Raw genomic sequence first — 22,960 nt, 5'->3', positions numbered from 1 at the left:
GGAGGGAGGGAGGGAGGGAGGGAGGGAGGGAGAGAGAGAAGGGACTCATGAATGGGGGTGTGAACGTGAACAGCTATGTGGCTATCTAGATATGAACCATCACAAGGAAACCCATCATTTTATACACTAACTTTAAAAAAATACAGAGTTCAGTGGAAAAACAGTGGTCCTCAACCTGTGGGTCATGACAGCTTCAGGGGTCGCCTATCAGATATCTACATTATAGTTCATAACAGTAGAAAGTTATAGTTATAAAGTACTGATGAAATAATTCTACGGTTGGGGGACACCACAACATGAGGGACTTATTAAAGGGTCACAGCGTTAGGAAGGTTGAGAACCACTGGGCAAAAGGGTTCCACCTCAGGTGAGAACAGAATGGGTTCAATGGCATTTTCCATCAAATCCACCTCAACCCCACGGCTGCCAACCTGCACCCCGCAGCAGGCTGCTGGCAGGTGCCATGAGTCTGCAGCTCTCCGGGTCCACACTTGACTCTGGAGCATGCCTCGCACGCCGCCCTGAACACTTCATCAGGTCCCTGGAATGCCACAGCGTCTGCCCTCTGCCTGCAGGTTACACAGGCTGAGAGCAAGAATGTCACAAACAGTCTGCAGAAAGTCCCAGTCCAGCGTCTCTTTAAAAGGACAGAACACTTTTCTTGCTTTTATTTTTTAAATAAGGTGTTATGTAGCCCAGGCTGGCCCCAAACTCACTTTGAGGTCAAGGATGACCTTGAATTTCTGATTATCCTGCCTCCACATCCCTCCATACTAGTGTTATGAGGCCACCATTCCACTTCCTGGTTTCCTTTACTGTTTTTTTTTTTTTTTTTTAGACAGCTCTGGCTGTCCTGGACCTAGCTCTGTTGACCAGGCTGGCCTCAAACTCAGAGAAACTCAGAGAGATCCACCTGCCTCTGCTTCCCGACTGCTGGGATTAAAGGTGTGCACCACTACACCCCCCCCACCCAACTACTTTCATAGCTTTTTATAAATAAAAATCAATCCACAGTAGCCACAGGACTACACACACACACACACACACACACACACACGCACGCACACACACACACATGGTAAATGCTTTAAAGGGTGAGAAAAGCTTCCTCCCCATCCCACCGCACTGGGCAGGCAGGTCAGCAGTGGGTGGAACCAGCCACAGTGGAAGCCCATTGCTCACTAAATCCACTAAATCATGATGCAAGACATGCTTTCTATTTCTCTTTAACCTGCAAGATGCTTAGATCATCTCCTCACAAGAGGAAACTGTTTCCTGTCATTCATCTGTTACCCTAAAGATTCAAAAAGTAGTTCCAGTACTCTGGAAACCTGCAACCCACGAGGGCTGGTTTCAGTCTGGATACTGAATGCTTGGCTTAGGGGTGCTTTGTTGACAATCAGTCTGTGTACATATTTCTAAATCCAAAATCTGAAACAGGTCTCATCTGTGCAGTAAGAAGCATCTACACCACACTCGTGTTTCAAAAATATACTGGAAAACAGCTCATGTAACAAACTGCTAATTCAAGCAAGCACCTGTGTTCTCAAAGTGACGCATATGTAGGCTGGGAGGTCTGGACTAAAGGGTATATATCCAAGCAGTCCATTATGATAGGTTCTGAAGCAAATGCCCTCCTAAGTACATTTAGCTGAAACCAGCATTTAATAAATAAATAAATAAAAGCCCACATTCCTTGAGCCTGCGCCAGTGGGTGGGAAGTGAAGGTTGCTTAGACGCGCGCAGTCGGCTGACCCTCAGCTATTTTAAACACTGGACAGGGAAAGTAAAAAATGAAGATGAGAGAGGAGAAGCAGCGGAAAGCAAAACAGTGAAAGTTTTGCTGTGAGCAACAGCAACCAAGTGTGAAGATAAACACCAAGGTATTTCTAATGACCTAATCTGCAACCTCATCCTTGGTAGCTCCTAGAGCTAAGGACACAGAAATTACACCTACAAAGGCCAGTAAGCTGAGACTGGGTGGGGAAAGAAGGGCCAGAGGAGCTGTAGATCTGCAAGATGCACCCCTGGCCAGGCGCTGACTTCAAATTGAGATAGGAACCCCAAGGACGGGAGCCTGAGAAGCTGTATCTGGGCAACCGTGCCATTGCTACACACAGGCTCGCCCCAGCAGAGAGGTAAGGCTTAACTAGCTCTCGGTTCTTGGGTGTGCTCCATTTTGGTGGAACTGGACGCGTTTGCATCCACAGCCAAGATCAGGAGAGAATCCACGCATCCATGAGGTCTGCCACTCAGCTCAGTTCCTGCACTTACACAAATTGGGACCAAAGCCTAGGGAATGGTGATGCCCACATTACCTTGCATAATAAATCAAGGTGAGGTCTCCTTGATTAAAAATCCTGCCCCTGCCCAGACACATCCACAGGCCAACCTGATCTAGACAATCCCTCATAGAGAACCCTTTCCAGGCAACGATGCTGTGTCAAGGGGACAAAGAGAAGAAACTGTCACAGGCCGGTCCTTGGACCGGCATCTGGAGGTCTCCCTTCTCTCATCTTACGCTTTTCCGTACATCCTTGGCGTGCAATCCGTGCCACTACCTAGTCTCCTACAGATCCCAGTGGTGTCTCGGTGTCTGAGCTCTCGCAACCCTCCCGCTGTTTCCTTGATCTCTCTCTCGGTCTTGGCTTGACAGACTCTTGAATGCAAATGACATCGTCTTCAGCTGGATGACATCTTGAAAACGGAGCTGCACGTCCTAACGCCACACGGCCTTCCTAACACTGGACACAAGCAGAGAGCTCCCCAGCCTGGCCCTCAGGATATGATGACGGGAAGAATAGAGCTGCCAAAGGCAAAGCCATTGGAATATTTTTTTTTTAATTTAGATTTCTACATTAGGGGCATTCAACTGGTAGTCTGTGCAAGCACTCCACAATCAAGAAACCCTCCAATTGGAAACCCTTTCCTGTCCCAAGCATTCTGGGTAAGGATATACTACCTCTATCCTGGGGTCAAAAGACAGATAACAGGTATCTTGGGAAATCGCTCTTCCCGGACACACTTCCCCCCAACAGCCACCCCCATTTCAGTGGAAGCTCCTCCGGGAAGTCATTCACTTCTCTCCCAAGCTTCTTCCTTCTCTCTGCTCTGTCAATCGCTCTGTCTTCACACTGGAAACTTCCAGTCCAGAACACACACACACACACACACCTCAACTTATTTCAAAATAAGTTATGGAATTCTCAAAAGAAATTAATGTAAGATGTGTACTGTAAGAAGTCTGCCCCTGTGGGTGTCAGGAAATCGAAAACCCTGAAGACACTGCAAGTCCTCAAAGGAGACAAAGGACCCTCCAGAGAGGCACAGAGGCAGTGCATGCAGCCCAAGAATGCGTACTGAGCTCTACAGTATCGGTGCTGCCCCTCACAAGACTAAAAAAGCAAGGGTAAATTAAAAATACCAGCCCCCCCCCGCAAGATTTGCAGGGTTTACTGGGGCAGAGGGGACAGGAACTCATGTAGCTAACTGTCAGACGTCCTTGGCCTGCAGCCCCCAAATAATGACTTATTATTAACTATGACCGCTTGGCCTTTAGTTTGGGCTTATTTCCAACTGGCTCTTACAACTTAATTAACCTGCTCCTATTAATCTACGTTTTACCACGTGGCTTGTTACCTTTTTTCCATTTCATATGTCCAACCTCCTCCATGTTTCACTGTGGTCTCTCACCTCTCTTCTTCCCAGAGTTCCCCTCTTTCCCGGAAAGTCCCACCTACTCTCTCCTGCCTAACTATTGGCCATTCAGCTCTTTATTATATCAATAGACGACAGCTAAGGCAAAGACACATCTTCACAGTGCACCAAAAGATTGTCCCACACAGCTCATAAGGGAGGAGGACCTTGAACTTCTGAGCCTCCTGCTTCAGCCTCCCAAGGGCAGAGACTGCCACCATGCCCAGCACATGTGCTGTGGAGGACTGACTTCAGCTACATCCCCAGCCCAGTGTTAATGCCGCCATAAGTATAACGTTATGATAGTCTCATTTTTCATAAGGGTCAGAGGTCACAGGAAACTACTAGCACAATACAATTTGGGGACTCACGTGGATTTTGAGACAGGATTTCTCTGTGTAGCCCTGGCTGTCCTGGAACTCATTCTGTAGATCAGACTGACTTCAAACTCATAGAGATCCACCTGCCTCTGCCTCCCAAGTGCTGAGATCAAAGGCGTGCGCCACCTAGAGCAGTCCAAAACCAAATTTCTATCTCTTGTTTAGGTTTCCTGCTCGAACCGTTCCCCGAACAAGAAAAAAAACAACAATCCAAGAACCAGTTTTCTTTTTTTCTTTCTCTAAGAGAAACACAAGAAGTGTTTCCTTTGCTCTGACCACTAATTCAACTGCAGAGTTCATAAATTTCAAGAATGAAATTCAAGTGAGTTTTCACAGAAATACGCAGCCAGGAATCCCATTCTACAAGATTAACTACATCAGCCGAAGGAAACTGAGTCACGACCTCAATCATATGCTGAAACGAAATAGCTTCTGGGTGTCGGGAGCAGGGCTTGTGCTCTGTGTGACAGAGGACAGCTCGTCCCCACACTGTGGGGCAACAGCGGGCATGGTTCGGTCTCACAAAAACTCAACCCGCTCCTGCAAGCACATGTCCAAAGTGGCTGGATTCATCTTAGCCCAATTTAACAGAGCACATGCTTGGGACTGAAAACCTTGGTTTCAGTACACAACAGACACAGACACAGACACACAGAAGGGCGTATGAGACGGTTGGGAGGAGGAAAGAGAAGGGAAAATGTAATTCTACTATCATCTCAAAAATAAAACTTAAAAACTAATTCAAACAAAGGTATTGGGGAGGGGGTAATAGGACAAAGAGAATTCTTCCAACATGTTCTATGACTGGGGATATAGCTCAGTGGTACCGTGTGTGACGCACTGGGTTTAATAATCTCCAGAACACACAAGTGTGCACTTCCACACACGCTCACACACATGCCCAGACACAAGATTATCAGTCGATATGTTGTAGGTTATGAAAAACAAAACACAAAACAACTGGAGTCGTGCTCGCTTCGGCAGCACATATACTAAAATTGGAACGATACAGAGAAGATTAGCATGGCCCCTGCGCAAGGATGACACGCAAATTCGTGAAGCGTTCCATATTTAAAAAAAAAAAAAAAAAAAACCGGAGTCTCAGGAAGACTTACCCAAAATGAAATTAAATTAAAACCCACAGCAGAAACTGAACTACAAAGGTCTCACAGCAAGACACGTGAACCTTTTCTTCAGCCCTTATCCATGTTCCAACATTTACACTCCTGATGGTCACAGCTACCATCCAACAGGCGGCAACCACGACCACCCAAATAAACCCAGGCCACTTCCCATAGAGATGGAACACAGCTCCAAGCTTTCCCTAGGCCGAGTCTCAAAAAAGAGAACGGATTCCCGAGTTCTGAGGAGGTTTGGCATTGCTTTGTGAAACGAGGCGGGAGGTGTTTGTAGTTCTGTAACAGGTGAAAGATCTGCATGAGTTCCAGACTCCATGTTCACCTCACCTCCACATGAACACAGGCATGTGCAAGCACATGCCCACACATGTAGGGATGGACGGACAGATGAACACGCACACACTCAGAGCCAGTTCTGCCAATCACCACAAAGGCGTGGTCTGCCCTGAAAGTGGTCTTGCCTCCTTGGCAGAGTCTCGGAGTTTATAGATTTGTTTAGACACCACTGTTCCTAAGTGAAAGACAAGGACAGTGACAGGAAAGTGAGACTTGTAAAATAAACCGAGGGAGAGGACACAGTCAGTAATAAAATGAGATCATTTACAGTTTGGACAAACACTGTAGGAAGGCCACTCTTGGTTTGTACGTAGTATTTTTGGCCATGTGTAAACCACAAAGCAACAGGCAAATCCTGAAGCCCTGGAGTCAAACGCCAGCCCAGAGAGCAACCAACCTTCTCTCTCAGGATGCAACCATGCAACACATTCCGAGCGCTGAGAGTGTGTGTGCCCTTTACCCTGTTCCGTGAGATTACAAAACTTTCTCAGTCAAAAATGTCTCAGTTTTGTTTTCCCGCTGCTCTGTTTTTATATAAGAATAAGGACTAGGCTGGACAATGGTGGTGCACGCCATTAATCCCAGCACTTGGGAGGCAAAGGCAGGCGGATCTCTGGGAGTTTAAGCTCAGCCTGTTCTCCAAAGAGAGTTCCAGGACAGTCAGGGCTACACAGAAAGACCCTGTCTTGAAAAAAAAAACACAAAACAAACAAACAAAAACTAGATGTGTTTTAAGGAACAGTTACCAAAGCCATTAGTGTGGTGCGCTCTTGTAATCCCAGCACTCCAGAGGTGGACACTGGCGGGTCAACAGTTCAAGGTCATCTTAGGCTACAAATAAAGTTTCTGTCAGCCTGAGATACATTAAACACTACCTCAAAGACCCAGAAAAATCAACTACAAAAAAAATAGTTATTGAGAAAAATGTATGATGCCAAGGAGACAAAGAAAAAGAATGAGAAGTGTTTATAAAGACTTTCAGAAACCAGGAAGCAAAGTTAAATCATCATTTTGTTCAACTCAACAAAAACATATCAACCTTTCTAAAAATCTCACAAGCAATTAGTAATTGCAAAACCCAGCGCCAGCAGGAACTGGGAAGGCTACACGCTCAAATATTAATAGTGGCACCTTAAGCTGGCAGTGCCCCAGGGAGCCGTCTGTCCATGTAACAAGATCCACAAGGCTTGTCCTCTGACCCAGAGTCTTCTTTGGAAGCCGTACCCTAGGAGAACATACTCCAAGTAAAGTAAATGTCATTTGCTCCATGGTGTTTACAAGCTACCCTATTTACAACTGTTGAGCCTAGACAAACTCCCAACACTGGGCTCCGAGAGAATAGTTCAATTACAGTAAAATACAAGATGGAGTCACTGATACCCAGGTTTGTTTCCATCCTGCCCATCCTACGTTCCCTGTGGCTTGTCTGGAAAGACTGGTGTGTTAGCATGTGATATAGTCTGCCTGATGAGATGTGAGCGGGCAGGACACTTGTACTCTGCACAGCAGCTCTACACTATCCACGTGATTCCTGGCCGGGATGTGGCTCAGCTGCCAGAGTGCTTTGCCTCGCGTGCAGGAAGCTCTAGGTGCAATCCCCAGTACTGTGTAAACCAGGCCTGCAGTCCCAGACCGCCAGAGGCGGAAGAAGGAAGATCAGAAGTTCAAAGTCATCTACAACATAGCAAGTAGGAGGCCAGCCTGGGCTAGTCAAGATCCATCTCAAAACACACAAACGAAAGACATGGTTTACACCACACTGTTGGGTGGGTGAGGCAAGGAAAAGACACAGCCCAGGCAGGTGCCGTCCTACATGGCTCTGTTTATAACTTCTCTACAGAGCTAAGCCCCATCAAGTCTAGGGCTGCAGCCTACCTACAGCACTCATGGAGCACAGAGAATAAATAAATGTCAATCACCAGACGCTGGAACCCATTTTGTTACCAGGACAAAAAACCAAAACCAACCAACCAAACAAAAACAGTTTTGATGACGGTAACTTGTCACTGAAATGTGTCAAGCTATAGACTAGCTAGTATTTTTTTTTATAGAAAAAGGAATTGTAGAAATACAAAAATCAGAAAATATCAGTAATATCTATGTATGGCGAGTCAGCAGGCACGAGAAATTGAGTATGATCCGATGTCTTATGCGTTTCTTTCCATCAACAACATGTATATAATACACATATACAGTATGTGTGTGTATGTATGTGTGTGTGCGTGTATATATGCACTTTTTTAATCCCCACTGAACACCATCATTTGTAAATATGGGTTTTGTTTTTATTTTGTTTTGTGTTTTTCTGAGACAGGGTTTCTCTGTGTTACCGTCCTGGCTGTCCTGGAACTCGATGTACAGACCAGGTTGGCCTTGAACGCACCGAGATCTTCCTGCCTCTGCCTCTCAAGCACTGGGATTAAAGGTTTGTGCCATCACAGCCTGGCTGTGAATATGGGTTTGGTTTTTTTTTTTTTTTTTTAGCAATTTTACATCTATGCTATACATATAGGACAGTAGCAGCATAGACTTATTCCCGGATACTAAGGAGGCCGAGGTGAGAAGATGGCTCCAGCCCAGGAGTCTAAGACCAGCCTGGACGGCGTAGTAACATCTGTGCTCAGACTTTTAGATGGGAAGATTTTTCTGCTTCAAATGATGGAAAGAGCGGTGGACACAGGGAAAGGGCGAGGCTAGGGCAAAGGTCAAGCTAGCGAATGGCCCGTTCTGCCTTTGAGTACCTGGCAGAGGGTTCGACAATGTCTGCATCAGACCACAAAGGCGGCTGAAGCTCAGTGGTGAGTGCTTCCCTCACACGGAAACGTTCTTGGTTCAAACCCCACCCTGGGAGCAAAGGAAAACAACCCACTCACTACCTGCAAACGTGAAAGCAAGGGGTCAGAGAAACTACGGGCTGGGACAGACTACATCTACGTCATCAAGTGCTGTTGGGTCATCAAAAAACAACCGGTCAGAAAGATCATCAGTGATCACAAATGGTGGGAAGCACCTTCGCCTTCACAGTCAGAGACTGAACCCCATTCCGTCTGTAAGACTCAGGGCTCGTTTAGCCGCTCATACCAATATTGCTCATGGACATTTACCCTAAAGATAATTCAACAAGAACTAGTGGTGTGGGAAGTCCTTCTGTCTATGTGATGCTCTTGTTGGTTAATGAATAAAACTGTTTTGGCCAGTGGCTTAGCAGAAATAGAGCTTGGCAGGAAAACTAAACTGAATGCTGTGAGAAAGAAGGCAGAGTTATGCTGGGCAGTGGTGGCACACGCCTTTAATCCTAGAATCTTTCCGGTAGGCCACAAGCCCTTGTGGTAAAATATAAAATAATAGAAATGAGTTAATTTAAGAGATAAGAGTGAGCTAGAAATATGCATAAGCTAATAGTCCAAGCAGTGTTGTAATTAATACAGCTTCTGGGTGATTATTCCAGCAGTCTGGGCAGTCAAGAAATGAACAAGTGGCCTCCTACAACAAACTAGAAAACATGTGAACAGTCCTCACTGCCATGCTTTAAGGGACGAGTGTGATGGTCGACAATCATTACCCACGTGACAGGATCTTAAAATAAAATCACCTAGGAGACCAATCAAGTGCCCAGACAACCTGGGGAACCAATAAATACACTGGGCTTGCTTACAGAGCATGGGTGAGCAGTAGCCAGACCAAAGCATGCTATGTCTTAGCATCTAGTCCTGGCACACAACCAAGACAGCAACAGCCTTCATCATTGTAGTGTCTTTCATGGCCTCCCTGGCCAACACCTTACAGGGCGGCAATCCCCTCCTGGGTACCGGGTTCTCATTTACAGCCAGATGCAACTTCAGAATATTCCCAGTCACCTTGACGGATATCATCTGTGCTCTATCCAATCGCAATGCTGCCAAGAATATTCCCAGTCACCTTGACGGATTATCATCTGTGCTCTATCCAATCGCAATGCTGCCAAGAATTCCACAGCTGCGCCCCGCTCTGTACCCATGCTCGTTCCTTTAGATGCATCTGTACATCTCTCAAGCTGGCTTCCAAATCCGCAAAACACTCAGAAGTAGCATTATACATCTATCTAGTGAAACATTTTTTTTTTAAACAGAAGACAAGCAAGATAACAAGGTCTCAGGCTACCGTCCCATGACAAGCAGTGAGGCTGTAACAGCAACCTTGAGAAAGTGATCTCAAAGCCTTTTCCCTCACATTCCAAGCAAGGGTCCCAGGCCTCGGAACTCAGCAACAGAGACAACACTGAAGAAACATGGTACCCAGGACTACTTCAGTGGAAGAGCCTCTGGCATCTGCACCGGCCCTTCTTTCAGAGGCACAAAGCGGGTCATCTCCAACTGGAAGAAGGGGCAAGCCAACTCCTCCATCTCCTCTGCCTGTTATCTCCTTTCCTTCTCAGATCGGAAGCTGTGTTGGAGGCCATCAGTCGCATGTCCAGAATGTCCCTTTATTGTTGCAATGCCCCTCAGCAGCCATCTCGGGCTCAGTTACACATCTCATTACACGTTAGCAGCGGCCAGGCAGCCTCTACGGCAGCTTACCGACCCTCTCATCCTTACGTACTGCTTTCAGGGACCATAATATTTGTTCTAAACCATCAACCACTCATAGGGGTTTCCACCTAATGCAGTGAACCCCATTCATCAAGCAGGAATGACACTCTGTACAGGGGGAATAAATGGCCACCCTGGAATCTCCCATCCACCTCCAAGTCTCTCCACATCCCAATGGTTCAACCTCAGGTACACGTCTCATGACCCAGGTAGGATGCAAACAACTATCGCCATGGCGCCACGTGGGGAAGGAGGAACACATTGGAATTCACTCACATCAGTCCAGCTTCAGTTGTCAGTCTCATCCTTGACTTTGTCATAATCCTGCTGGCTATGCCAAGAGCTCGTTTCCTGGAGAGACTCAAATAAATGTCTACTTTTCCCTTCAAAGGGGCACCAGTGAGAAACCAGAAAATAACTCCACTAGGACTCAATCTGGGGAGCCCTGGGGTAGCCCCAAAGCAACTGCAGCCTGGAAAGTCTTACCCTGGGGTGGATAACAAGGTCTCCATGGCAGCACACTGGAGTCTTCCTCGAGTGTAACGGTCCAGAGACTTGTACACTCTGACACTTCCACATGCTCTTAGGGCAGAACCGCAGACAGCAGCCTGGGAAGTGCAGGAGGGAGCAGCTGGAATCCCAGCTGAGGGTCCAGTGACCCTTCCTACCCCTCCTGGGGGGGGGGACATCAACAGGCAAACCTCAGGGAGCACCTACAAGTCGGTACAACTAATCTGATGGAGAGGATGGCTCCTAACTATACTGCCTTCCCTTAACCCAAGATGGAATCTAATCGTGCTGTCAAGAGCACTAGTTCCTGGCAGTCCCTCAGTGACCGATAGGGCAGCGATGGATGGTTCTAGGTAATGTTTCTCTTTGGTCCTTAAGAGCCATTAGGTACAATTGTTCCCTTTCCTTCCCTTAGTCATTTTAAACATAGGCTATCACTCACAGTACCTATTAGTACCTGAGCATCCACACCCTTCCAAGCAGCTGTCCGTCTACCATTACTTGTTACACTATTCGATACATATCCTATTGTTTCCAAAATCTTAACCTTTTACAGTGCTAGGACTAACTCTACCTACTGTGATATCATTCCCTGTAACACGATACTCAGAAACCTCAGCCACCTCAGCGTCTACAAACACAAGTTCTGGATTCATGCCCAGATTCCCACCCAGCTCTCCAACTAGTCTCCCCGCGCCGAGTGGTGTTGTACAGAACCAGTGTTTGGATAGTGTTTGCAGCCTCTGCCACAAGCCACTTAGCCTCTCTAGGTCGTTCTGTAACAGCCCGGTGACATCCTTAGTTCACAGGGCAATGTCAAGATCAAGGAAACAAGCCACTCAGAGTGCTAGACAGAGTCCTTGCATGTGGCTCTGCAGGGTGTCTCAAGTGCCATCAGACTGGCTGCTTGTCATTATCTACATCCGCTTTCCGTTTGTGCATCTGTCCCCTCTCACCCTCTGAAGCTCCAACGCAGGACAGGGCTGCTAGGAATGTGACCTCCATGATGTTACAAAGAGAACACTGAGAGCAAATATACCCCAAGGATCCCTATCTTCCCATGTCGGAGACAATGTTGTCTCCCAGAGTCTTCAGTGAAATCTCTTGGCTTGAACTGTCCCCATTGACCCCGCTGTCAGGCAAGTACACCCTTCATAAACCTAATGCACTATCATCCTCCTTCGTTCTGACTACTAGACCTGGGGAGACTATCGGACCCAAGCAAACTGAAGCCTAGAAGTGCTGTGAAGAACCTCCCACCTCTCCATCCCAGAGCAGAGAGAGAGGTGGCAGAAGTCACTGCTGTGATGGACCTCCGACCTCTCCATTCCAGAGCAGAGGAGGGGGGGTGGCAGGGGTGGCAGAAGTCACCTCTGTGAAGGATCTCCGCCATCTCCATCTCAGAGCAGAGAGACGGGTGGCAGAAGTCACTGCGCAGTTCAGGATGCTCTGCTCCTCAACCAGGTGTACTACTCCACACTCACAGACCCTTCCACAGAGACCAGAATATACTCCCCAGCGTTAAGGGGCAAGGCGAGGAAGCAAAAGGACAATAGCCATTCCATCTTCTTACGATTCTCTCGGGTTAATGGGTGTGACGCAATTCTTGGTTGTCAACTTGACCACATCTGAAATTATCTAAAACCCAAGCAGCTGGGTACACCTGTGAGGAAGTTTTTATTGGTTAAATCCTCTGAAATGGGAAGGCTCACTTTTAATCCAGGTCTTCTGAGGTGGGAAGATCTACCTTAAATCTGGACCACCTCTTCTGCTGGAAGTCTACGTAAGAGATGTGGAGGAAGCTCTCTGCTGGCTTGCTCTCAGTCTTCACCAGCATGGCAGCCTACTTTTTTGGGATTCTAGCATACACTGAATGACCAGCTGAGACATCCAGCCTTGTGAACTGAACTAGTAGATTCTCGAACCTCCCATTGGTAGACAGTCATTGTTCAACTAGCTAGAACAAGCCTATATGTCACCCTAACAAATCTTGTGTGTGTGTGTGTGTGTGTAAAGTTAAGTTCATTCCAGGAAGATTGACAACATTAGAAAAACACCTATTTCCAAGTAACTTACTACATGATCTGATAAAAGGAAAAAATGTGAATATATATCATATATATTCATATATATTCTCTCTATATATGATATATACGAATGAGAAGAGATTCAAAGGAGAAGTCACAGTAAAATCATCAGTCAAATCAACATCCTTTCAGCCAAGGGAAATATCTGGAGGAGGGTGACAGGGAGCCTGGAGGCTGAGGCCAGCCGAGGCAGCTGGGAAAGATCAATTGCTAGACAGCTTGGATCATTCTGCCAACTGGTGTGTGTGTGTGTGTGTGTGTGTGTGTGTGTGTGTGTGTGTAAACATATGGTTTAAGCACATGTTTGTATGAATGTGTAAATGTATGGTGTAAGCACGTTTGTGTGTGTGTGTTCATGTGCACGCAGGTGCCCAAGTACATACACATGTACACTTGCCTGCGGAGGACTGAGGTTAGCATCCCTTCTCTTCTTTCTCCTTATGTTTAGTCAGAGTCTAGACTGGCTGTTCAGAGTCGGAGTAATCCTCCTGTCTCCACCCTCCAGCCCCAGCATTAATTACAGGTGTGCACACTATCGAGTCTGGCTTTCTATGTGGGTGCTGGGGATTCAAACGCATGTTTGGGCTGCAAACCTTTTACTCACTGAGCCATCCCCTCAGCTCCTGGGATGTTCAAAGTAACTATTTACTTGGGAAACAATAGCACATTTCTGTGCCAATGTCCACTACCCATGCCTGATGCTCACCCTTGTGTGTCCCTTTAAAGCCTTCTCCACAGCTGGATGCCCACGCCTCACAACCCAGCAGGAAAGGTTTAAGTGGAGGAGTGAGACTGTCAGAACTGTCTTAGAAGGGCTCTGCAGACCATGAGCGGCCACAGGAGAACATTTCCCGGACACAACAGGATGCTCTGATGGCCGTCCTCACCGAAGGCCTACGATAACGCAAGGGCTGGTACGGGCAGGTCTGGTGAGCAGCTGGCTGCAGGTGTCAACAGCAGGAGAAAGGCCATCCTGGGAGGGACTGAGGTAGGCTCAGTTCCCAGGCAGCTGAGAGCTGGCTGATGGGGTGGAGAGCCTGACAAGGGAGACCCAAACATCAGGGGGTAAAAGCCACAGCCAAGAACACAAGGGCAGGGAGGCCTGACCCGGCACAGGGAAAGTGGTGTTTGAGGGCCCCAGGAGACCGCTTGGGCAGGCATAGAACGGGTTAGGATGCAGAAGCAAGGAAACAGCATGACCGTCAGTGGGAAATATTGAGTCAGTTCAGGAAACACCTGCTGCCTGACAGAGGCCCAGGCCCAGTGGGCTATAAATCTGAAGCACTGGAGGGAGGTGTCTGTCTGAGGTTGGATTCAGAGGAGCGAACACCATCTATAGGTGACTCATGACTTTCCTTTAACCCCTTTCTCTCTGGGAACAGAAATAACGGCAAGAGCTGATCTTGTGACCTGGGGACATGCCCAGATGTCGTCACCACCTATCTCAGTTCTGTAAGGAAAGCAAGCTGCTTTGGTCATGAGCAGGAAGGCAAGCCTGTCACCCTTTAATTAAAGCTAATAACTAATAGTCCATGCAGTGACACACACCTCTGAGCCCAGCATTCAACAGGCAGAGGCTGGCAGATCTCTATTATTTGAAGTCAGCCTGGCCTATATGGCTAGTTCCAGGCCAGCCAGCACTACATAGAGAGACCCCGTCTCAAAAACAAACAAGTAAAATCAAACTAATAGCTAAGGTAGGGAAAACAGACCACTTGGATAAAGCATGAGGAGCTAGATTTGAACCCTTGAGCATAGGTAAAAAGCCAAGTGTGTCCCATAGATGGCGGGGTGATAAGGGGAGATGAAAGGACCCACAGAACTTCACAGCCAGTGTAGCCTACTTGGTCAAGTTTCAGGCCAGTAAGAAACCCTGCCTCAAACAAAGTGTAGAAGGTGCTCGAAGGATGTTCCTCTGAGCTCCGCATGTGTGCGTGTGTGCACGCGAATCTAGAGCTGAGCGCTGAAGGGTGCTAGTGGCCTGTCCTCCTTGCACGAGGTGCAGGGCAACAGTGAACAGGAGGGATACGGAGTTCTGAGATCACCTGCAAAAACCACTCAGCCGGCCTTGATTCTCTAGCGCTCCTAAACTGTGACTTGTCTGCGGCATATTCCCAGTCACCGCATCTGCAAGGGTCGAAAAGGAGAGCAAACGCGGTCATGCTTCTGAAGAATCGGGGCAAGGCAGAACCTTAGGGACACAACCCTTAGGGCTGGAGGCGCATAAAGCATGGTCCAGCAAGTCTGCGGCCCTGAGTTCAGATCCTTAGCACCCATGCAGATGCCCGGTGGGCGTGTCAGCCCATCCAATGCCAGCATGCCCACAGACAGACAAGGATCCCTGGAGCAAGATGATTTGCTAGAATGGCAGACTGTTGAGTTCTGGTTTCGGCTGAATGTTCCCGCTTCCATGCTATTGAGGAAACCTTCCCACATAAAGTTGAGCCTCTCAGAAACATACACACACCTGTGCATACACACACATACACACACACACACACACACACACACACAAACATACATACATACACAGAGTACATACACACTAACATGCAAAGAAAAAAATATTATTATCAACTTTGGATGGTATCTTACAGGTGTGATTTATTTCCACAAATAAATAAATAAATAAAATGTGTAGAAGGAGCGGTGGGCCACTTCCTGCCACCCAGCTCCCAGCCGCCTGGCTAGCTTATGCCCCGAAATAACAACACACAAACTGTATTCATTTAAACACTGCTTGGCCCATTAGTTCTAGCCTCTTATTGGCTAGTTCTCACATCTTGATTAACCCATTTCTAATAATTTGTGTAGCACCACGAGGTGGTGGCTTATCGGGAAAGATTCAGCATGTCTGACCTGGCGGCTGGCTCCATCGCGTCTGCCCTGGAGAGGAGAGGCATGGCATCTGTCTAACTTCCCTTCTTCCCAGCATTCTGTTCTGTCTACTCCACCCACCTAAGGGCTGGCCTATCAAATGGTCAAGGCAGTTTCTTGATTAACCAATGAAATCAACACAAAACAGAAGACCCTCCCACATCAAAAATGTGTATAGGAACACAGATATGTTTAATCTTTTGGGGGGGTTAAAAAAGATAGCTCAATGGTTTAGAGCAATGGTTGCTCTAGTAGAGAACCTGGGTTCGATTCCCAGCACCCACATGGTATCTAACAGCCACCAGTAACTCCAGTTTCTGGGGATCTGATGCCCTCTTCTGATCTCCGTGGGCACCTGGCATGCATGTGGTATACATACAAACATGCAGTCAAAACACTGAGACATATAAAATAATATAAATAAGCCTTTCAAAAATTAAATTCTAATTGTTTACAGTCATTAACAAGATGTATTTGTCCTAGGACTATGGCTGCTCATTAGAGAATAAGCAATAAATTCCAAAGCAGAATGTACTCCTAAGCCTCAGGTCTGCATCTCAAAAAGGCGTTCATTCACTGAGTGTCTAATACCTTTTTAGAAATTAATTTAATTCCTCGTCTGCAAACCGGCACTAACAGCAGCATTGCTCCAGCTGCTCCTCGGAAGTCTCCACACAGAGATCGATCTCTTCTGAGAGGGTCCAGGAGGGATAGGCCTGGGAGGGCTGACAAACCAGTAAACTGAGTGTACATTAGATGGAACTTTCCAGAGCACAGAGTCAAAGATAAACATCCCCAGTACTGGAGAGGCTGAGGCCCAAGGGCTGTGTGTTTGCTGTCAGTCTGAGCTACAACCTGGGATATACCTACTCCACACGCCTGGTCCCCAGAGAGGAGAGGACCAGCAGCAGGAAGGTGGGCTTAGCCGACAGGCTAGGCAGGCAGACAGGGAACAGGGCACTCTGGGCAAGGACAGGAAGTAAGCCCGGCGCAGGGGAGGGCGGGAGTGCCACTGTGGAAAGAGGGCAAAGCAGCGGATGAGGTGGGAAGGCGGCCCTGGGAGAGAAGCTTTGCCAGCCACAAGAGCAATGAGATGCCGACGGCTTTAGTACCTAAATAAAAACTTTTTATTATGCTTCCCCCAGTCCTGAAACAATAGTTGGAGAACATGTGAGAGACGGCTCTTAACAGTCTTGGGACACGCTACCGCGAAGGGACAAAGCGAAGAGCAAGCTGGAAGTACGCTAAAGAGGCCAGCTCGAAGGCCACGACTAGTGACTGTGGCTTGTGACAGGAAGTTTGAGGGAAAGGGTTAATTTCAGTGCTAAGAATGGCATGTCAGGAGACAAGCAAGCATAAAGTATGACATATATAATATTTTACATGCATACATATAGATTACATACACATATATGTATGTATACATATGTGTGCACACACATGTACAAGCGCACACGCGCACACGCATACACGAGTGAACAAGTGAGAGACTACCACAGCAAGCCTGAGGACCAGGGCAGGTTAGATCTTTGCTCAGTCATTCTCAGAGTGCAGTTATTCAGGAAACGGGAGGCGGCAGCAACACACAGGAGCTCCTGGAAAAGGAAATTCTCAAGCTCACCCCAAAGCCGAGGAGAGCAAGGGGGATGGTACAGGAATTTCCATGTTTTCAGAAGCCCCCAGCTGATTAGTACCCTCTAGGGTTTCAGATTTATTGCCTCAGCTAACGGAGGAAAGGTGTATGGAAAAAAAGATAGCGAAAGAAAGGAACTTCTAAAATGGAAATTTAGAATACGTAAGTTAAAATATACTGTGTAGACGCAAAACATCTTCACGCAGACCATAGAGCTGAGGAGCTCCCAATAATTCTCAATAATGAATAACATTTCTCTGAGCTAAAATCCCTATAAATCAGAGCTTCTCTGCTATCCCAATGCTACGACCCTTTAACACAATTCCTCATGTGGTGGTGACCCCCAACCAACCAAAATTTAATTTCATTGCTACTTCATAACTGTAATTTTGCTACTCTTTTGAATAGTAATATCTGTGTTTTCTGATGGTCTTAGGCGACCCCTGTGAAAAGGTCATTTGACCCCCAAAGGGGTCACGACCCACAGGTGGAATCTGCTGTAAGTAGATAGGCAGTGGTCCCCCAAAAGGCTCCCGAAGTCAGGACTGCAGCTACACACTAAGAACGCAAATGTTACAACAGTAAAGAAGGTATTTTAAGATTTATTTTACTTCTATGTACATGTGTGTATACGCTCATCCGTATGGGCATGACACAGAAGTCAGAAGAGGGTGTCTGGTCCTTGGACGCTGACATTCACAGAGGGTTGTGAGCCACCAGCCATGAGTGCTAAAAACCCAGGTCCTCTGCAAGAGCGGCAAGTGTTCTTAACCACTGAGCCATCCCCCAGCTCCCCCAAATGGTAATTTACTAGCTGTAAGAGGCTGCGCCACCAGGCACTACCCCTTTCTGCTTTCTTCCTCACCAGCATCCTTTCTCCCTGTCGGAAGACAGCAAGCAATGGTGGGGTAGCCAGCTACAATACAAGACCTCTGACTACAAAGGTCCCCTGTCAGGCTGAGGGACTAGGCTCAGGAAGCAGTATTGACATGGGTCTAATTTTACTGCCTGAGGATGAACCTAAACTATCACATATCAAACTTCATATGTAAGGCTGATGTACTAATGACCACCACAAACAAACGCATGGCAGATAGGGAAAGTAAGAAATGCAGGGAAGGGAAAGGAAGGGAAGAGAAGGGGAGGGAAGGGAAGAGGAGGGGAGGGGAGGGAAGGGCTGCGAAATCAATACCCCATTTATAACCCACCTCAGACTCAGCCAACCTCACATGCACACACAAGCTTCTCATAACATCCTTTAATTCAGAACTGTGAATAACACATTTTCATGTGTACATGCAAAAAGGCACTGTAGGTCTAAGAAGAATAAATTTCCTTTCTCCTCCCAACCATAAAAATCTTGGTGAAACATTTTTCTGGGCTTTGTCCTCCTGACCCTTCCCAGCCTGCACGCAATTCCGCAGGTGGGGAATTTACCCAGATCTTTGTGGTCACAATCCATACTGCGCTAAGGACACACCTGTCCTCCTGACGATGCCTGAGTCCCTTTCTTCACGGGCTTCCTCCCAGGAAGTTGATAGGAAGATCAATGAGTTCATGTTTGCCAAATACTTCAGGGTTCTTGGATGAAAGGCAACATCAAAATTCAAGCCACCTGTGGCCGGCCTTGTTCTAGCGTAAGCTGACTCTGTGTTGGGGCTTCAAAGACAGAGCTGAAGGCTGCCGAGGAACGCCTTTGTGAGCAGCTAGTTTCTGCACCCTTGCTAAACACAGGCAGTGATCCCGACATCCTTTAATTAACCGGATCTCCGTATTCGAAATGCAAAGACCCTGCACAACACACTAGGCCCTTGTCACGGAGAAGAGCAGACAAACGAGGTCTTTTCCCTGCCTTCTTCCTGGGGTACTTCCTACCGCCTGGGGTACTGTGGACCTCCTTCAGCGTGAAGGGCTACATGCAGCTGCCAGCCCGCATGTTTGCTGTGAGCCAATAGTCTAAAGCAAAGTCAAGAACAAAGCTTATGTGTATGTTGGCACACATGTGAATTCAGGCTGCTGAGTTAACAAAGAACACATTCACGGCCACGTACGAGGCCGCCAACACACAGACACCATCCTGCCTTGGTCTTTCAGACTGTACACTATACAGCATCACACCAAAGTCGGAGAGATGCCCTGGCGAGCTGCCCCTTGCAGATGAAGAAGCTGACAGCAGAGCCGTGCTGGCTGGCGGGATGGTTCAGTGGGAGGATGCTGGCCTCCAACCTTGACAGAGTTTGATCCCTGGGACCCAAACAGTGAAAAAAGACCCAACCCAGACTTCCACAGGCATGCCCACACACATACACGCAATGTAAATAGAGGTGAAGGAAATTTTAAATGGCAGAGTTGGAATTCAAGTCTAGCTGTATTTCAATCAAACACACACACACTCCACAAGCGGTAGCAGCTATTAGCCCCGCCCGTTCCTGGGACCATTCAATCAGCCCTTCTGAAGAGGAGGAGGGCAAATTAAATCCATTTACTCAGTGTCTCGGAGATCAGAAAGCTCATCTCAGACACACTTCATCCCTACTGAAGCGTTGGTGTCTGTTTCCCTCCTTCCTTAATTGGCTAATTAAGTATTTCATCTTATCTTTTCTCCTGCCTTACCTCCAACCAAGTGCCTAGCAGTGTTCCAAGGCCCAGGATGGACTTGAAAACCACACACAGCACTAGGTAACCAAGCAATGAGTAGTTCAAATGCAAGAATGTGACCAAATGCTTCTTCAAAAACGGACAAGACACATGCACAACGCAGGGCTCTGGACCCCAGGTGAGCTCAATTTGCTAGGAAGGGGCTGATATTTGCTGCCCTGTTGGGGTTTAATCCAGTTAGAAGGCATGTGTGCTATGGAATTCCTCAGGTCCAGACTTCTGCTGGTCCACGGGCAAGAAAGAACTCTCCTGAAAACTCCGAATTCTTCATGGTGTTCCAATATGAAGACAGTCTCCCTAACTAGTGTTTCTCTCTCAGGGGACCATGCAACATAACAAACACAAACGTGAATAACTGCATAACTGCACACATAAACGTGAATAACTGTGTGTGTGCATACCAACCAAGGGAGCCTGCACGGAGCCCTGAGACAGGCAGGTTAGGCCCTCTTGGTGCACACTTCCCTCAGGCCCGCTGCCACCCCCCTCCCCACCTTCCAGCTTCCAGACTTTCGATCAAAGAACTGCTTGATCACAGAAAGGCTGGGAGAGGATCTTGAATAAACACCCCCAAGTTGTAGGGAGCCACTTCCATGCACCAGCCTGAGGTACCTGAAGGCTGGGGATCTGGCATGGCCAGGAGCAGCCACTAGGAATTGGGAGAACACCTCAGTCCAGGGAAACATCCCACAGAAAGCCTCTCCTGCAGTGAGGAGCTTTTGCAGGCAGGATGTGCCCAACCTTCTCACAATTACGGAAGATTTCAGTTCCCATGGGTTCAGAAAAAGGAAAGGCAACTCCACGAAAGAAAAAAATCAATGACTTAAAAGCAGCAACCAAGACACAGAGCCACTTCCTTGAACGGATTCGGCCACGTACAGGCGTGCCAGCCACGCACCCAGACCAGATAAGAGGACATCATATTATCCAGGGTCAGCTCAAGAGAGCTGTTAGGGAGCTGAGGGCTGGGATGTGCGAAGCACTTGCCTGGCCAGCATAAGGCCCTGCCTGGGTTAGGTTCCCAGCACCAAAGGGGAAGCAAAGCAAGCTGTCACTTCTAAGAGCCAAGCTGTTCTGTCCACGCCCAAAGCTCTCTCAGGACAAGGTTCTGTAGCGGCGTGGGATGGTCCTCATTGGGATACTGAGATGGGGGGGGTCAATTAACAACGAGCATACCTGTCACCCCACAGAACCGCCTAGGGGAGACATCAAGGAGAAGGAGTAGATCCAAGGGGGAAGCTTTTGATCCCTGGAAGCTACTTGTGGTCACGGGAAGTGGGGAACAAACTTCCGGTTTCGTTTCTGCTGGGGTGGGGGCGAACTATGCCAACAACACTGTACCAACTTGCCCATACATGCCCCTCTAGCCACCGGGTCCTTATCCAAGACTTTCTGCACCCCCCTTCCGCGCCCCTCACTTTGCCCAAGCTGTTCCGCCTTCTGGAATCAGTGTCCCAACCACTCCTCTGGTGAGCATCACTCCCTCGATGCAGGTAACCGCTTTCCTCCAGGGCCTGGCCTTCCCCGACTCTAGCAGAACTCTTCTCTCCCGGCACATGGTCCCATCCGCCCACGGGCTGCCTGCAGGGCGTTGCAGACTCTGGTAGTGTGATCTTCTAGCAGAGGGGAAGCCTCAACAATGAGAGTTTATTGAATGAATGAGGGAGGGAATCCATTTCAAGAAATCAGTGTATTTTGTAAACTTCTGACCATCCATTCATCCAGCGGTTTGAACATAAGTCCAGCCTGTAACAGCCAATCCCTGGACCTACTAAAGTCAAAAAAAACCCCAAATCTCCCCTAGTTGTACATGGGGATGGGGCGACAAGATCTGAGGGACAAGAACTGAGGCAAAGGGAGGTAGTGACAGCGCACCTCATCGATTCCCCCAGAAAAAGTAGGGAACCCATTTGCAAAGATTGAAAACTAGAGTGAGGTCACGTGGGAAAATGAGCTATTTACTCTCGGAACCCGCAAAGTTCGAGGTGGAAATCTGGTCTGCGGTGATGGGGCCGCAAGTTTTCCTGGCGTGTCTGTCTGTCCGACTAAAGCAGGAGCCAAGGGATTCAAGAGTTTGGCAACACGGCTGGGGCATGGGGAAACAGCACAAGGACCCCCTCGCAAACCCAGTCCCCACAGGAGGCACAGAGGCAAGGTTAGGGCGCTGCGCTATGTTCCCCTGCTCGAAAGCGCGATAGCAACGTCCGCTCCCCAGTGCCCGGGAGGTCTGGAGACCTCCAGCTGCCCTCTGCTCTTCCCGGGACTCTCTCCCTCTTCACACGCAGAAAAGAACCGCGAGTTAGAGGCAATGTCTTGGCTGAACCAGAGTCGCAGACCGATCTCCCCTTCCAGCCCACTCCCGGACGAGCGAGCGCCACACTCGAAGAGAAGCCCGGCAGCTGGCCACCTGGCGCCCCCACCGCGCACCCCGGCGTCCCCGGCGTCGAGCCCAAGTTGGCGCAGCCCCAGCATCTGCTCCCGCCCGGCTGGCTTACCTGCTTACATGGCCCGGGAGTGCCCCGGGTGCCGCGCCGTGACCATCGGGGAGCCTAGGTCCTCACCACTGGCTTCCAGGAGCTGGCAGAGGAAGGGCACGGGGAGGGTTCCGCCGCTCCGGGAGCACCGGGGGGGGGGAGGGCCAAGAACCTAAGAACCTGAGTACAGCCGTCCCGCGCGAGGGGGCCGGGGCGATCAGAGAGGTGGGGCGCCGAAAGGGACCGCCAGCGGCCAAGTGGCGCCAGATGCTCCACGAGGACCTGCCCTGGGGACGAGATGGCTGAGCCGCAGAGCGCAGCGAGCTGGCCCGGACCCGCGGCCGCAACGCTGGGCAGCCGGGAGAAGTTGTGCAGAACTTGAGCCGCGGGGAGAGCCCGAGTGCCAGGAAGCGCGAGCGGCCGGGAGGGCGGAGGAAGGGGCCGGGTGGGAGGGGACGAGCAGGCGCCGCTGGCCGCGCTCCCCCGCCTCGGGCTGGGCTCCGCTGCTCTGGGGGCCTGGAGGCGGGGAGAGCGCCGGGTGCTCACTGGGCGGGCTAGGAATGTGGCGGCGGGGGAGGGCGCGCGCCAGCCTCGGGGACGCG

At 48.8% G+C, this 22,960-nt stretch overlaps 1 protein-coding gene and 1 non-coding gene across 2 annotated transcripts in view; one reads left to right on the top strand and one right to left on the bottom strand.

Moving 5' to 3' along the window:
* Positions 1-22,740, bottom strand: part of Ptpn14 (protein tyrosine phosphatase, non-receptor type 14) — a 137,796-nt gene extending 115,056 nt beyond the window's left edge. The window contains exon 1 of the mRNA XM_005348861.3: positions 22,380-22,740. The gene's annotated coding sequence lies outside the window, so the exon portion shown is untranslated. The remainder of the gene's footprint in view (positions 1-22,379) is intronic.
* Positions 5,045-5,151, top strand: LOC113456238. Its single transcript, XR_003377089.1, has one exon. It is a non-coding gene; the product is annotated as a U6 spliceosomal RNA (small nuclear RNA).
* Positions 22,741-22,960: the final 220 nt, after the last annotated feature.

This window comes from Microtus ochrogaster, chromosome 6 (assembly GCF_000317375.1).
Source record: "Microtus ochrogaster isolate Prairie Vole_2 chromosome 6, MicOch1.0, whole genome shotgun sequence".
In the NCBI taxonomy this organism is placed as follows: Eukaryota; Metazoa; Chordata; class Mammalia; order Rodentia; family Cricetidae; genus Microtus; species Microtus ochrogaster.
This window is presented reverse-complemented; position numbering and strand designations above follow the sequence as displayed.